Below are 16527 nucleotides of genomic sequence, written 5' to 3'. Positions count from 1 at the left end.
ATGTTTTTGTGGTTGTTTTGTGTCTCTTTTTGATAGTTTTCTGCAATTTTGTGTGTTTTGTGGTCATTTTCTCTGTGGTAATTTGTTTCTCTTTTTGGTCCTTTTCTGTTATTTTGTGTGTTTTTCTGATAGTTTTTTGTGTTTCTGTGAGCATTTTGTGCCTCTTTTGTTGTTTTTTTGTCATTTCGTGTGGTTTTGTGATTCTTTTGTATTTTTGTAGTCATTTTGTGTATTTTTGTGGTCGTTTTGTGTCTCTTATTGATCATTCTGTGTCATTCTGTATGTTTTCTGGTCATTTTGTGTGTGTTCTGGTCGTTTTGTGTCTCTTTGTAGTAATTTTTGTCTCATTTTGGTCCTTTTCTGTCATTTTGTGTGTTTTTCTGATTGTTTTTTGTGTTTTTGTGGTCACTTCATGTCTTTTTATGGTTGTTTTGTGTCTCTTTTTTGTTGTTTTCTGGCATTTTGCGTGTTTTGTGGTCGTTTTGTCTATTTCTGTGGTCATTTTGTGTCTCTTTTCTGTGTCAGACTTGAGTTAGTTAAGTTGATAGTAGAATGATACCGCCACCTCCATGCTTGACGGTAGTTATAGTGTCTAGAGGAGAAGCTTGTGGATGAAAACCAGAAGAACCGAACTGAGGTGGAAATGGATAAATTGAACCAGATATGAACATTTCTGTTTGTATATTTATGATCCAGCTGATTGTTACACCTCTGGAAGACCTATAATAAATCTATGAAAGAACCAAACTGGCAATGATTACGGGCGTCTTTGGAAACTTGAAACACATATTTTTGAACTAATTGTGAAGGAAGAAAATGCTTCCAAACACATTAAATCTGCTGACAGTGTAGCTTAAGCTTGCAGCAGATCATTACAAAACTTACATAATCATGTGTTTTATCAGCTTCATCAGGGGCTCGTTGGCAGAAATGATCAATGTGGAGCCTTAATGATACACAAGCTGTTTAACATGCTCTTATCTCATCACGTCTGGATTAGCGTAGCAGCCTTTTTACACGACTGAATAATAAAAGTGCAGAGAACGCTGCTGCCAGGATCTTGACCGAGTGCATTTCATCCTCTTTTGTTGGCTTCCGGGATGTTTCAGGATGAATTTTAATGTGACTTTAATTACTTACAGGTCACTTCCTGGTCAGACTCTTCGTGTTTGTCAGACGGATGCCTTTGATTTGTTGTGGAATCTCAGTTTAAAATGAGGAAAAGGCCTGAGGCTCTGCAGTAACCAGCTGACATGATGACTCTTTTAAATCAATTAAAAGTTTGAATAACATGCTTTTTTTTTTCCCTGGAGGAAAGTTCTGCGGTTATACGAAACTAAACTTGAGCTGTCCTGAATGAAACAAACATTGTCCAGTTTTACTCTAAAACTGTTCAAAATGATGCAGAACGTGGCTACAATGAATGATTGTCCAAAATGTGTCCAGAATGATTTAGAAACGGTCCAACCTGATGCAAACCTTTTCTAAAAGAACTAAAGTGTTTAAAATGACCCAAAATTTGTCACACAACTGTCCTAAAGACAGAAAAATTGGCCAGAATGACTAAAAAAAAATCCTAAAATGAAAATAATTGTCCAAAAATGCACAAAATGTGTCCCAGAATAATCCAAGATTGTCCGATATTATTTAAAACTTGTCCAAAATAATGCAAAATTAGTCAGAAATTTTCTTTAAAATAAATAAACTACTACAAAATGACACAAAAAATTGTCCAGAAGGACAAAAATATTCACTAAAATGAAAATAATTGTCCAAAATTACAAAAAAATGTGTCCACAATGATTTAGAAACTGTCTGAAATGATGCATTTTTTTCTAAAATAACAAAATTGTAAAAATGACAAAAAATTTGTCCTAAAAACTCAAAAACTGTCCAGTATGATGCAAAACCGGTCACAATTGGGTCCAAAATTATACAAAATGTGTCCAGAATTATTCAAAAACTGTCGGAAATGATGGACAAATGTCAAAAAATTATACAAAACCTTGTCTAAAATGACATAATGTTCGTCTAATATTACTCAAAAAATGTCCAAAATGACCAGAACTGGGCTAAAATGAATTAATTTTCCCAAATTACACAGAATTTGTCCAGAATTATGCAATAACTGTCCAAAATGATGCAATAAAATGTCAAAAAATTATGCAAAATTTGTCCGAAATGAACGAAACTGTCCTCATGAACAATAATTCCCCAGAAATTCATTGTGCAGAGCAGTAGAAAGTGTGTCGAGGCTGTAAAAGTGTAACCAGAGCCTCCATATTTACAGATTATCCAACGTAGAGATAAAAAAGCTGAAATAACCTGAAATGTCTTCTGTGCTGCACTCGCTTTGTCCTTCAATGGGATGAAAACGTGCCTTAAAGTCACAACAAGCTGATCTCAGACCTGATCTGATGGAACAAGGAGAAAAGAGTCAGATGGAGGCGACAACAGATCTGTCGCCCGGCAGAACAGAAGTCACACCGTTTCATTTTACTGCCCGTTGGAAATCCAGGTCGACGTCACGTCCAAGGTCAAAACCACGGCCAGGCGAATCACTGAGGCCCTGCGATCGGCCTTTCGTCATCCCTGTCTGGAGACAAGAGTGAGACTGGGAGACTCCAGAGGTTTGCTCATTAAAAGAGCATTTAATGAGCTGGACCCGAGGCCAGACGTCCTCTTCGATTCACATTAGGGATGAAAGATGGCAAAGATCTGAGAGCAGAAAATCTCTCTGAAGGCTCGAAAATGTTCAGTTTTTTTTTTCTTGCTGTTTGGACAAAATGTCCATCTAGAAAAACAAAGTTTAGTAAGAAAGAATCAAGGATTAGCTTTCCAACACACCTACAAGAATTCTTTAAGTTGTTTATTGCCAACCAGTCATCTTCTTATCCAGAAAAGCTTATCAAAGTCCGTAGGGTTCATCCTCTGGAAACCATCTGTAGTAAAGTTTGTGACAACCCATCAGGAGCTATTAAAGTTCTTCCTCAACAATGTAAGTGTTGTTAACACTTCAAATTAAAAAAAATGTAGAAATTAGTGCTACAGGAAATGTAAGGAACAACAAAGTCTGTAGGGTTCGTCCTCTGAAAACCAAGAGTATTTGTAGTCATCTTTGTGCGAGTTCATTAATAAGATGTAAAGGTTTCACTGGTGTAAATTTAACCATGATGGTGGCTCTAGGAGAAGTCAAAGGATCAAAGAAGCTGATAAAGTTCTTCTTCTGGGGACATAGAATGACTAAGCTAATATTCTTGACGGTCCATGACGTTTTCCAAATGAAAACACCGACCTTTCATCGGTTTGAGCCGTAAATTAGCTCAATCTCAAACGCCTTTGTAGAGAATCAACAAATGAAGGTGCTCTAAAAAGAAGCACTTTCACTTTCTTGTGAGTTCAACGGAGACTTTCAAAGACGTGGAACTCGGTGTTCTCGGAGGAAAGACGTTGCTTTCAAGGGTAAATGCTGCATCAATCTGCGGGGAATTCAGTCGATCACCTTATGGAAGATGTCTGACCCTTCGGTTCACTAAATCACAAGACGGACCGCAGAATGCCGCATCCACTGCGTATTAAATGTCGATAAATCATAATCTCGGTCAATCTTTTGTGACCTACATGCGAAGTGAAGTGCATTAGGGAGCGAGGTGAGCTGCAGAGGGCTGGAGATGCTGTAAATTTAATCACAGAGCAGAGCGGGAGCCCTGCAGACGGCACACCAGGAGCCCATAAATTACATTTTCATGGCCAGAACTAGACGAGGCCCATGTGTTGCTGAGCCGAAGGCAGGAAAACTAGAACCCGAAGATGTGGAGAAACACGAGAAGTTTCTTCAGTTTGTGGCAGACAACAAGAGAAAAACTGGAAAACAGAAACTAAATAAAACACTTTCCTGTTGTGTTCGCCGTCACGGAAGCCTTTTCCCAGCAGCTCCCACACCTCCAGTGTTTTAATTATTGAGACAAAGCAAGATGAAATATTTAAAACTCGGGGAGGAGTTCATCCTCTGGGGCCAAACAAGATGCCGTGAAGCCTCTTACTCTTCCTTCTGTTTGTCAAAACGCACGGCTTTTTAACTCAATATCTAACGAATGCAGCTCTGAAGTAAGAAAAAAACATCACACAAGTTCAAATACCGCAACAACAAATGTAGTTTCCAGAATATAAGCTGGTGTGGCGTCACTTCAGTGTCAAATGAGTAAAACTGTACCACCTTACAATAACTGTGTTGCTTCAGAATTGAACAGTAACCCGTAGTTATCTCTGTGCTTCACTGTCAGGACCATGGGTTCACTGTGGACGTCTCCAAACGTCCTGGACTCCATCTGAGCTCCACATACTCATCATCTGCCCAAATAATGACTTCCCAACATTCATGTTCTTCAGCAAAGTTTCTTCTATAAGTTTTGTGAACAGCAGTGAGTAAAGGTGGTTCTTCTTGTTCTCTGCCCAAAGAGGTTGATGTTATAAATTGTCCTTCGCATGTAAATGATTTTACACATGTGTGTATATCCTCATCTCTTTTTAAAATCAACAACTTAACTTTCCTTTTTCCTGTTCTTTTCTGTCTCTGCTGATCCACTAATGTTGGGTTCCTCTTTAGTCCAAACAAATGGCTGTAAAATTCCACTTTCTGTCGCATTAGCATGACAAACAAACAAACTTTAAGATGAGGATGGAGGAAAAAACGAGGTCCTAAAAGGTTATTTATTCACCAACATGAAAATGTCACAGATAATTACTTTAATTTCACCTGCAGGTGCATCCTGACATTTAAACAATTTTGGCATTTGGAATCACCGATACCGAGAAGGTGATCGTAAATGTTAAAATCCATGAGCCGCTTCTGAGCAAAACCTTCAGACATTAGTAGAAACGCTAATTAGTTTCTGAGCTGCGGAGAGTTTTGTAAACTGAGCTGCTGCTTCACCTCATGGTTCCTGAAGCCTCATTTATGATCAATTCTTCATCAGCGCTGTGCTTTCTGAAAGTTTAATGAGCTGCTGGGATTTGGTGGGGAAGCTGCTCCACTTTTCACCGCTCTGTGAACTTATATTCTTTGTCTCGTTGGTTAAACAGCCCTCCCTCTTCCGTTCTGCCTGTTTGCTCTCGTCTTTTTTCTCTTTTCCGTCGTTCTTCTTATTGAACAGAGAATAATTCAGAATAATCCTCCCAGAGGTGTTGGAAGCGTTTCGGCTCGTTTGACCAGAATTAGCAGACGATAAACACTCAAAGCGAGCAGTTTATTGGGACTAACCCTGGATCTCTGTGCTCAGAGTTGTTAATGAGATGTTGGAAACCTTCCTCTGAGAGTCTGCTGCATGTCGACATGATTTATGAAGATTTATCAGCTGTATGTTCAACCTCTCAGTGGACACCACTCAGACCGGCTCTGGACGGCGTTCTGTTCTGTAGGTCTGTATTCTGGGTTTTAACTGGTTTACTAGCCGATCAGTCAATCTATTATTTTCAGCATCAGGAGCAACAGAACCGTTCCTCTGATGAAGAATCAACAAGAAACATTTTAGAACACTGAGAATTCAGACCAGAAACTAGAAAGTCAACAAAAACAAACAAACCTGAAACTAAACCTGAGTCCAGCTGTGGGTTCCAGTCAGCCAGACTGCATGAACATGGTTCTAAAATGAAGCAGAACCTTCTCAGTTTTGGACCAGTGGACTGCGTCTATCTACATGCATACATCATGGCTCAACATGGAAACGAACTGAATGGAAAAATCTGACTCTGAGACTTTACAAAGATGGAAAAGAATCCAGGAAGATCAACGAAAAATCAGCAAACCACAGTGTCAGCGGTAACCAGGAGGTATAGAAGGAGTCATAGAACCACTAATCAGAACATGATAACATTTCTAGATGAACCATGACTGAGAAGAGGATTGAAGAAGAGAAATATTCCAGCAGGAGAATGTCCAAAGAACAAAATCCCTCAAGAGTTTCGACTGAAGAGCAAAATGAAAACCAGAATGTTCAAAATAACTCAAAATCTGTCCAAAATCACCCAATTTCTGCAAAAATGAAGTTGAAAAATACCCAAAAAAACAATTTAAATTTGTCCAAAGTCACTTGAAAATGATCAAAATGAGTCAATGTGTCCAAAATGAGGACAAAATGTCTGGAAATACTCAAACTTATTGTCCAATTTTGTTGAAAAATGTTTTTAAAAGAAGACTCAGATTTGCACAAAATGTGCCTTAAAATGACTCAATTGTCCTAAATTATCAGAAGTGTTAAACATTGTACAAAATAACTCAATTGATGCCCAAGTTAAGTTGAAAACTTTTGAAAATGGTTCAAATTGGTTCCAAAATTAGTCAATTTTCGTCCAAATTTTGTTAGAGAATATAAAAAATGAGTCAATCTTTGTAATAAATGAGGATTACAAGAATCAAGTGATTTAAAATTTGTCCACAATGACTGAAAATTGTCCAAAATGACCGAAGTTACCCAATTTCTGCCTAAATTAATTTGAAAACTGACCAAAGTAAGTAAAATCATGTCCAAATTTATTAAATTTTAGTTAGAAAGTGCAGAAAATGGCTCAGGTTTGTCCAAGGTGTTTTAAAATGTGTCCATGATGACTGAAAAATATCCACAGACTTAACATTTGTCTAAAATCAGTTCAAATGAGTCCAGAAACACTGAAACTTTGACCACAATGACTGGATTTTTAATTTCTTTGTCTTTTCAAACATGGAATTAGTGTTTTTTGTTTCTCACACCACTGCATAAATCCTGGATGAAGAAACGTTGGAGTGACAGATGATGTTTTGGAGAAATGAAACCTAAAAGCTGCAGATTATCTCCGTTAACGGTGTCGCTGGTTCACCTTCGGTCCAGGTACAAACCGCCTTCTGATTGGACAGAATAAATCTATATCCAGGTGTTTCTGGAGGATTAGAGTTGGACTGATGATTACAGACGTCTCATCGCTGGAATCTGTATCAGTAAAATAACAGGAAACTGAGGTTTTAAACACCGAAAATCTATCCTGGACCAGACAAATGTCCAGAATAACAACAGAAACTGGGTCATCTGTGGAGGAAATCATTGACTTTCCTCTAAGTGTTGCTTTAAAATGTAAAATAACTGCAGAAAAGCTTCCTGAAGCATTTAAATCCCACAAATAACACCGTTTTACTGGAGAAATTAAAGAAAATCTAAATAAAACGGCTCATTCAACTGGAATTTCTTAACAGCACAAAAATGTTTAAATCATTTTGCATCATTTTAAACTAATTTTAAGTCAGTCTGCATTTTTTTTCTACAAAATTTGGACATATTCTTGTATTTTTGGACAATTTTCATCTGTACAGTCTGTATCAGAGCTTCAGCTAACAATGCAAACACATTTTAAACACTTTTAATCTATAATAATAGAAAATCTTCAAATTGCTACAATATCAGTGAAAGATTTTCTAGTTGTGGTTGAATCTGGAGGTTTTGCTGTTAAAATAAACTTCTGTATGACAACAGCAGCTGCTCAGAAATGGTTCTGCCACTAAAACAGCAGTTAGTGGAGGAAATTTCACCTTCTTCAGCAGAAAATTGGACAAAACTGATCCACAAAGTGTCACCAAACATCTGATACGTAAATCTTAATGTATATATAAATAATCTGGAGCTGAACTCACCTGCAGGTCTCAACTTCTGTCCTCATTTATCACAAAAAGTGATCTAAAAGAGTTAAAGAAGCTCCCTCAGAGTCACAAACTGCTGCTGAGATTCAACCAGATTCATCCAGAAAACACCTGAAGAGCATAAGGCAGTAGCAGGAGGCATTTGATTCATCTACCTGAGCATACCAGCCGGGTGGAGACACACAACATCAGCAAAATGTGACAGGAAATGGCACAAACCATCAACCAAAACTGTAAAACCCCAGCAAAACTTTGCAAATCGTCCAAAATGTGACATAAGAAACAACAAAATGACCACCGAGTGTTGGAAAACGACCCAACTGTGGCGTGAAACAACCACAAAATGACCAAAACAACCACAGATGTTTGAAAATGATCAAAAGTGCAGTAAATAAAACTAGCAAAACCATACAAAAAGACCAAGATTAGGCAGAAAACAACAAAAATGTAACATAAAAGAAACATGAAAAACAACAACAGATGGAAAATGACTAAAACATTCACAAAAGACTCAAAATACTTAGCTTTGGCACAAACGACCAAAACATGATACAAAACTTCTACAAAGTGAGACAAATTTATCAAAATTTGACACAGAATGATCAAAATGTGACAAAAACAATCACAAAGTGACACAAAATGAACACAAAATGAGGCTAAATTACCAGAATTTGACACAAATTTATCTAAATTTGACACAAAATGAACTAAATGTTACATAAAACAACCAAAATGTGACCACAAATTGATAAAAATGACCACATGTGACATAAAATAACCAGAAAAATGACCCAAATTCGCTGCAAAATGACAGTTTAATGTTTGAACTTCAGTCCAGTTTTTCTGCATCTTTCCTATAATTTAATACATAAAAGAACAAAACGTTCGCAGAATCAACAAGAAAACCAGTAAAAAAAAAAACAAACAAACCATAATTAAATGTGTAACAGCAGTAAAATCACTGCTGGTTTTACTCTCAGGTTCATTTTTCCAACAAAGAATTTTCTTCCAGACTGACAAAGTTTCATTTTATGTCCTAAAGCACTTTTGTTTTTAAAGCAATTAATTCTTTTTTCAGAAATATTTGACTGTCTGCCTTGTTGAGTCTTTGTATGTCGGCTGGGATGCAATTTTGTGCAAATATTTGTATTAATTTTTTAAAAATTAATTTTATTCAAAATGTGTCTAAAATGTAAATTAGCAGTCTGAATAAGAAATTAAATAATAATTAATTCAATTATTATTATTATTATTATTATTATTATTATTATTATTATTATTATTATTATTATTATTATTATTATTATTCAATGAATAGAATTTTTTTTTTGGGAAAATATTATATAAACAGATATAAAATAGATAAAAATAAATTAAAAATGAAATACATTTTATTAAAAAATAAGAAGAAATAAAAGATCTAAAAAAAACAACTGAATAATACTGGATAATATATTTTGGGAAAAGTACATAACATTTAATTTAATTTAATTAACTTAAAAATTAATGATGAAAATATAAAACAATTTAAAAAATGCAAATAAAAAATTAATGTATTTTTAAAAAGGGATAACCAAAGAGCTTGAATAGATCTTTAATAAAAATCTTTCATTTATCATTCAAGTTTTTTCTGTTTTTTTTTATTTAATAGTTTTCTCATGTTTTTTTACACACACTAGATTTTCATACCTTGCATAAAAGAGGAGATATAAAAAATAGGAATAAAATTATTAATTAAATTATTAAAAAGGAAGAAAGAAAAGAGCTCGAAATGATCAATTAAATTAAAGAATATTTATTCATATTCTTTGGAAAACATACATAAAATTTAAATTGCAAGCCTAAATCAGGATAAATACAATAATATATATTTATTCAAAAGGTAATTATTAAAAAGAATTAAATAAAAGATCTGGAAACTATGAATGAAAGTAAATAACAGAATAAAATAGATTTTATAAACCACTAAACTTGAAATAAGTGCTTCTCATCGGACACCAGCAGTGCGCGTGTCGGTGCGCGTGTCGGTGTGAGTGTAGAGATGTGCGTGAGTGCGTGTGCGTGTGCGTGTGACACACTGACCTCCGGGACTCTCTGGGTCCCCGGCTCTGTCCGCTCTCTGTCCCCAGCAGCCCGAACACAAACCCCGGGGACGGACTGGCGGCTCCCCGCTGCCATGGAGGAAAAATGAGACGTAGAAAATCACAGCGATCCGGTTGGTGAGGAGACGCTGCGGGTTTAAATCCTCCGGATCATGGTGCCTTCGAGCCTCCCTCTGCCCGCCGCTGTCTCTCTCTCCTCCGGCTCGGTTCTCCGCCTCACATCCTCGCTGCTGCCGCTCCGCAGCAGCGGAACCCGCCGGTAGTTTCGGCTCCGGTCGGACCGAGACACAGCAGCAGGTCGGTTTATTGCACCGTGAAGCTCGTCCTGTCGCTGCTCGGTGCGTCCGTGCGTTCTGGACACGGACACGAAGTGAAGCGTTTTACGCACCGCGCGTAAAAACCGAGGAGGATGAGAGGAGGAGGGTCGAAGGAGAGGAGAGGAGGAGAGAGAGGATGAAGAGATGTCAGAGCAGGAAGGATGGAAAAATGCGACACAAATGATCCAAAACGACCAAAATGTGACACAAACTGACCACAAAATGACTATAGAATGATCCAACAGAAAAAACATCCTGTAGAACCCTCACCCTATGGATCAGAGCCCATTAACGGCAACAAGATGCTTCATCAAACCTGGTTTATGCTACCTCTGTTCTTCACTGTCAGGACTATTCACTCACTGTGGTTGTGCTGCAGTCATGATTAGTGCTACTATGACTCCTTCTATACCTGCAGTCATGATTAGTGCTACTATGATTCCTTCTATACTTCCTGGTTAGTGGTGCTATGACTCCTCCTATACTTCCTGATTAGTGGTGCTATGACTCCTTCTATACCTCCTGATTAGTGGTACTATGACTCCTATACTTCCTGATTAGTGGTACTATGACTCCTCCTATACCTCCTGATTAGTGGTACTATGACTCCTCCTATACTTCCTGATTAGTGCTGCTATGACTCCTCCTATACTTCCTGATTAGTGGTGCTATGACTCCTTCTATACCTCCTGATTAGTGGTACTATGACTCCTATACTTCCTGATTAGTGGTACTATGACTCCTCCTATACCTCCTGATTAGTGGTACTATGACTCCTATACTTCCTGATTAGTGGTGCTATGACTCCTTCTATACTTCCCGACTACCGCTAACACATGCTGCTAACATCTATAAATGTCATCAGCTCCTAACTAATGCATCCCTATACCATCACACTTCCACCTCCGTGCTTCAGTGTCAGGATTATACGTTCACTGTGGTCGTCCCGGTCAGCTGATGTGTTCAGTTCTTCTCCGTGTGGAGCCCTCATGCAGACGTAGATAGGCTGGTCTTCCATCTTGATTCTGCTGCAGTGTTATTTCAGATGAATCATCTCTTCATTCCTTTAGCGAGTTGCTCCTTGGGGGTCGCTAACGATGGACCAGGATTAAATCAGCTCATTAATCTGATTTACTCAATAATTCATCCCTGTGCTGTGCAGAGATCCTCCATCCTCTGTGTCTGGCCGGTGCAGGACGTCGACGTGTTCATTGTCCAGCGATGGATTATTGAGGAGCTCGTTAAAAGGCTCATTAGGTGAGCTGGCCTCCTGCTTTAAGTCGGACAAGCTGTTTAATTAATAATAATGGACATGCAAACGTCGCTGCTGATCAGAGACGTCTTTATTCCCCTACAGTGTCCATGACGCCTGAATAAACAGAGAAAAGCTGATATTTATGCACACGTCACATTAAACTTTAATAATGTACACTACAGTAAACCTCCATAACAACCACATATAATCGACAGGAACGTCCAGTGGAGAAACTAAACCAATGTTTTATTCATTGTATGAATTTACCTGAAAAAATTAATAAAAATTAAGATTAATACAATGACTTAGAGTAAGACCATACAATATTATAAAATATGTAAATGAAGTAGGCTAATTTAAATATCAAGGTCAGGACCTCACAATATAATAAATATTGAGTCAAAGCAAATTAAGACCTTACAATACAATGTATTTTACCCCATCACTTAATACAAGACCCTCCATTTTAATTAAACACATTTTAATCACTAAATTGAATCCCTACAATTGCATTAATTAATGCAAATTCACCTCATTTAAATATTAAACACAGGATCTTACCACATTATATATAACAAACTAATTAACCTATGATAAAAATCTACAATATTGTAAAGTATGTAAATTAACCTCATTTAAACGAGACATAAAATGACAAAAACAAGACAGAAAATGTCAAAAACGACACAGAAAATGACAAAATGAGACACAAAAGGACAAAAACAAGACACAAAATCACAAACACTACAAAAAAAGACAATGACGAGACAGAAAATCACAAAATGAGACACAAAATGGCAAAAATGAGACAAAAATGACAAAAATGAGACAGAAAATGACAAAAATGAGACAGAAAATGACAAAACCAGACAAAAAAACGACAAAAACGAGACAGAAAATGACAAAAACGAGCAACAAAACGACAAAAATGAGACAGAAAATGACAAAAACGAGACACAAAAGTAAAAAAATGAGACAAAATGACAACAGCAGACAAAACGACAAAAATGAGACAGAAAATGACAAAAACGAGACACAAAACGACAAAAACCTGAGAAAATCAGACAGACGACATAAAAGACAGAAACAAGACACAACAACAAAAACGAGACACAAAACAACAAAAACAAGACAAAAACGACAAAAATTAGACAAAATGACAAAAACGAGAGAAAATCACAAACGCAAGACATAAAAGACAAAAACGACACACAAATGACAAAAATGAGACACAACGACAAAAACGAGACACAAAATGACAAAAAAAGACACACAATGACAAAAATGAAAATGAAAAAGACATCAACAGGTTAATCTAATGAGTTGTGGGACACGTTCCATGTATAATAGCTGTTATTTAAAATATTATGTTGATTCAAAATATTCCACAATTACAAGAGACGCCAATGAAAAAATTCAACCAAAAAAAAGGAGATATAAAATTAACCAGAATAAATTAAATGTTCAGTTAAAACTCTACAGTTGTGTGAATTATGCAAATTAACCCAATGACCTAAAAAAATCACACTTTTCAAAACCTTGAAATTCTTAAAAATGAATGATAAAGATCAATAAAAAGAATAACGTGCATCTAAAATGTGTAAAAGTTTACATTTTTGTTTGTAAATTGACATTAGTGACATATTTAACTGTTCAAAACAACAAAATTATTAAAACGGTAAAATAAAAATGAACAAAAAGAGCAAAAAGTACAGTTAAAACACTGAAAACTTTATATTTTTTGCTTGTTAATTTAAATGAATGACACATTTAATCTGTTCAAAATTCTCTAAATTCTCAAAAATGAATAAGATTAACAAGAAGAACAAAAAGTGTCTAAAATATGCAAAAGTTTACATTTTTGTTCATGAATTTACATTAGTGACATATTAAACCTGTTCAGAACCTTAAAATATTAAAAATGAATAATAAATTACAGCAAAAGTAACAAAAATTACGTCTAAAATACGTAAAAGTTTACATTCCTGCTTGTAAATTTCCTTTAGTGACATGTTTCATCTGCTCGAAACCTCATCTTTTTACAAAATTAATTGTAAAGATCTACAAAAAGTGCGTCTAAAAGATCTAAAATGTACACTTTTGTGTGTAAAGTTAATTTAGTGACATGTTTAATCTGTTCAAAATCTCCAAATTCTTAAGAATGAATAACAAAGATCAAAAAAAAGGGCAAAAATTACATTGAAAATATACAAGAGTTTGCATTCTTGTTTGGAAATTTACATTAGTAACATATTTAACCTGTTCAAAACCTAAAAAATCTTTAAAAATAATAATTAAGAGCCACAAAAAGAGGAGAAAGTACAGTTAAAACACCAAAAACTTGACATTTTATGTTTGTAATTTCAAGTAGTGACATGTTTAACCTGTTCAAAGCAACAAAATTACTAAAAATGTATGACAAAGATCAATAAAAAGGGCAAAAAGTGCGTCTAAAATATGGTAAAGTTTATATTTCCTGTTTATTTGACATATTTAATCTGTTCAAAACAATAAAATCATTAAAAAGATCTAATAAAAATGAACAAAACGAGCAGAACGTACAGTTAAAACACCAATAATTTTACATTTTTCACAACATTTAAAGGCAGAAAACTTCACATCTGAGAATATTTGGCTTCTTTATGTGAAAAAACAAGAATCCAGATGAATTTTCTGGCTGTAAATGCGGTAATGTACGGTTAAAAATGTGGAATTTGAGAGCAGCAGAGTTTCATCTGCTGTTTGCGACTTTTGCAGGAAGTTTGAGTCTTTCTGCTGATGAAGCGTCCAATCAGAAGCCAGATTACTGTCGTCAGACGGAGACTGAAAGCTTACATAACAGCTCCAACACACTTTTTACTGTTCAGCCGTTGGTTTCGGGGGAATTTATTTCCCACGCTTGTCAGAAAAACGTTCTATTTCTGGAGGTCTGTGTTCGTTGCTGTGATTCTTCTCCTAACTGAAGCCTGGCGGTAATGAACCTGTCAGTCATCATACAGGGATTAAAAACCCTGAGGAGAGGCAGAAAGACAAGGAAAAGAGGTTTGATTTCAGGTGTTTCCTGGATAATAAAATAAAACTAAAATAAAACTAAAATATAACTAAAAAATTAAAATGGAATCAAAAGAAAAACTAAACCATATACCCCAAAAAACCCTGAAATGAAACCAAAAAAAATGAAAACGTAACCAAAGAAAACTAAAAAGTAACTGAAATATGTGACTAAAAAGTTATCAGAGTAAATGTGATTAAAATGAAATGGGAAAATGACTTAAATGTAACTAAAGAAAAACAAAATGCTAACTAGAAAACCTGCACTAAAATGTAAATGAGGACAACTAGAATAGATCTAAGAAAAATACAGTCAAAACAAAACCCTAACAAAAACTGGAAGGGTACCCAAAAAATTAAAATATAATAAAAAATAAATAAATAAAAAAAAACCCAAAACATAACACAAAGAACTAAAGTGGAACAAAAAAAAGTCATAAACAAACATGAAAGTTAAGCAAAAAAAAAAATGAAACCAAAAAACAACCTAAAACATAAAAGACAAAAAACGCAACCAAAGAAAATTAAAACCTAAAATGTAACTGAGGAGAAGTAAACTAAAATAGAACCAAGAAAAATACCACCAAAGAAAATTAGAAAATAACTAAAGAAATCAAAATGAAACCAAAAAACTAAAACCCAACAAAAAAATGAAAATATAACAAAAACTAAAATGTAAGAAAAAACTAAAACGTAGCCAAAAAAAAACATTAAATGTAACCAAAAAATCCCAAAAACATAACCAAAAAAAATAAATAAAATGTGACCAAATAAACTAAGACAGAACCAAAGAAAGCAAAAACAAAAAATAAAACACAATAAAAAACTAAAACAGAACAAAAAAAATCTATAAAACATAACTGAGATGAGGAAAAATTTGATAAAAGTTAAATAATGCACATTACATTGACATGAAATAGTAAAATTATACCTGAAAAAATGACATGTAAATGAAATATTACATTTGAAATTTTTATAAAAATTAAATATTGCACCAATAAATGAGATAAAAATGAAATATTTCACTTTAGTTTGACATAATGAAAGTACAGTAAGGAATGAACAGTCCAGAGCTGGTGGTGGATGTTCCAGCAGAAAACAGAGGATAAACCTCCTTGTTTTGTGCCTCCAGGTGTTTCCAGGTGTTGTGTTTGTATTTTCAGAGTGGAATAATCAGACGGCTTCACTGCGCTCCAGCACACATCCAGCTGTCATCCTGCTTCACCGCTGAGCCTCCCAGGAAAACGTTTCCTCCTCAGACCTGCCTGCTGCTGACGTTCATCACTTCTGATCAAACACTTCCAGCTTCTTCACCGCCTCAAACACAAACAGCTGCAGCCACCAGGAAGGACGACACCAATCACAAACCACAGGATCTCTGACGCTGCTGAAGCCTCAGTTATCATCCTGAACACGCTGCCGGAGAGCTACAGCTGCTGAAAACTGTAATGTTAAAATACAGAGAGGTGGCTCCAGATTTACCACTTTTTAATGGACTTTTTCCATCATTTACTTCAATACAGAAGATGCAACTAAAATGGCTAAAAAAGCTGGAAAAACACTAAAAAATGGCCAAAATAACCACGAAATCACCACAAAACAGGTGAAATGCCGACAAAAATTCAAATTTGGTACAAAAAACATGCAAAATAACCACTAAAAGAGTTTCTGCTGATTAGCTGGTAAGAAGACTCAATAAATCCCTGCATCTGTCCTGGTCTGGGGTCAGTTTTTACCACAACTCAGATGTTTCTCCTCCAAAATGTCATGTGTCTGTCTGCTGGACTGATGAAGTTCTGAAAAAGTCCATTCAAAAGTGATAAATCTGGAGCAGCCTCTGTGGACTTCAAGAACCTGGAGCTCTGAAAATATTCACAGTATTCAATTCAATCCAGTTTTATTTATATAGTGCCAATTCTAATTCAGCTTGTCTCAAGACACTTTACAGAACCCATATGATGGTAGGAAGTTTGAAGGTAGAACTCTGATCATTAATAAAGTTACTGGAGATGAAGAACCACATGGTACTTCGTGGTCATTTTACTTTTTTAATTGGAGATTTTGCGTCTTTTTGTGGTATATTCATCTATTTCTGTGCCGATTTTGCGATTCTTTGTGGCAATTTTGGCCCTTTTTTTG

At 35.5% G+C, this 16527-nt stretch overlaps 1 protein-coding gene across 1 annotated transcript in view; it reads right to left on the bottom strand.

Moving 5' to 3' along the window:
• npy2rl (neuropeptide Y receptor Y2, like) overlaps window positions 1-10222 on the bottom strand; it is a 41361-nt gene extending 31139 nt beyond the window's left edge. The window contains exon 1 of the mRNA XM_023262475.3: window positions 9746-10222. The gene's annotated coding sequence lies outside the window, so the exon portion shown is untranslated. The remainder of the gene's footprint in view (window positions 1-9745) is intronic.
• Between the last annotated feature and the right edge of the window lie 6305 nt (window positions 10223-16527).

The sequence above is a fragment of the Amphiprion ocellaris genome, chromosome 23 (genome assembly GCF_022539595.1).
Source record: "Amphiprion ocellaris isolate individual 3 ecotype Okinawa chromosome 23, ASM2253959v1, whole genome shotgun sequence".
Taxonomy (NCBI): Eukaryota; Metazoa; Chordata; class Actinopteri; family Pomacentridae; genus Amphiprion; species Amphiprion ocellaris.
The sequence above is the reverse complement of the archived record's forward strand: the minus strand, read 5'-3'. Positions and strand labels throughout refer to the sequence as shown.